This window comes from Alexandromys fortis, unplaced genomic scaffold (genome assembly GCF_014885135.2).
Source record: "Alexandromys fortis isolate MF-2015 unplaced genomic scaffold, M_Fortis_MF-2015_v1.1 scaffold_211, whole genome shotgun sequence".
NCBI classification, from domain to species: domain Eukaryota; kingdom Metazoa; phylum Chordata; class Mammalia; order Rodentia; family Cricetidae; genus Alexandromys; species Alexandromys fortis.
In genome coordinates, this window is record NW_026068103.1 from 1,605,531 (window position 1) to 1,607,152 (window position 1,622).

Sequence of the window (1,622 nt, forward strand, 5' to 3'; positions counted from 1 at the left end):
AGAATGTGGTGGTTCTCAGAAGAGGCAGGTGTGGTCCTTGGGATGTTTTCATTTTCTGTAACGGGACCATATGGACATGTATGGAGCAGTCATGCTTCAGTATTAATTTGTTGTTATAGACTAACAAAAGCATCTAAAAGTTCTGTCTGTAGGAATGCTTTTACACATGTGCACAAAGAAATGGAATGTTACTTGTACCACTTGTAATAATGAATTATTGCAAATAATAATAAAAAAATAAAAATCTGCTTCCATTGTGACTAGAGAATGAGTTTGGTACAGACTTGTTTATAACAATTTTTCAGTTTATTTCAGGGTCTGGATCAAGTGGAAGAATTAGTAAAAGTAATGGAGGCAGGTTTAGTGTGCCTGGTTGCACTGCAGCAGCTATACCATCGCACATTCTCCACCCTCTTAGTTTCCATGTTCTCTCTCTTTAGTTTGCTTCTTTCTTTGTTCTGGATTTTGCAATGTTCACTGAAGTATCGAGCATCCCTGTTCTGTTTCTTGACATATGGTAGGATTAAGTCACCTAGGCTCTGCTCTGGAAACAAAAGCCTAGCTACTAGTTTCAATTACTTTCCAGGAAGAGCTAGCAAGATCCCCCATGAAGAGTGTAAAGTCCTTGTTCAAAGGAAGACTACATTGCAGAAGATCATCTCATGGAGGCACAAATCAGAGGTCTAACAAAAAAGAAATTTCTCAGACATTTTGAGTTAGGAATAAGACTAATTAGGTAGTGAGGTTGATGCAGCTATAGGTGGTGAGATGTAAAAGACAGATGGCTGGAAAGCAGTTTGGAAGATTGACAGATGAAAATAGTTCAGCCATGCCTATTCTGTTTGAAATTTTTTCACTCTAATGTTAATCTTTTAGCAGAAGATCAATATATAAAGGTGTCCATGGAGTTTGCATATTTTAATATGTATTTAAGTGAGAGCCCTAGTATGTCTAGTTGAGGTAATGATCATCAGTACTCAGGTGAGTGGAGCACATCTCTGAAGAGAATGGAGGCCAGAGTCAGCACCTGTGATCCTTACGATTCTGGGAACGGGGAGCCCCAGAACCAACCCTGCCCTCACTACACTCCCTTCCACTCCCCTTCTCTCCTCTTCTCCCCTCTCCTCTCTTCTCCTCCCCTTCCTCTTCTCTTTTCACTTTTCTTTTCTCCCCTTCCCTCCTCTCCAATTATTTCCTCTCCCATCCTTCCCATCTTTTCCACTCCTTTTTCCTCCTCTCCACTCTTCTGCTATCCTCTCCTCTCCCTCCCCTCTTCTTTCTCCCTTTCCCTCCTTTCTTCTCCTCCTTTTTTCATTACTCAGCATACATTTCATTATGACATTTTTATACCTATGTGTCATTATTCTTTGTTCTAATTCATTCCTCACCTTCACCACTGCTCTTTGCTTCCCCCACCTCCCTCTTGTTGGTGCCTTTCTACCACACAAATAGTTTTTCCTTGTACTTTTATGCCTCGTGTATTTCATTATCTTCTCTTTCTTCCATTATTTATCTTAACCCTTAACCCTTAAGATGTCTTCTCATGTCTTCATGTCTTCATGTCTCCTGACTTCACACACACACACACACACACACACACACACACACACACACACACACAC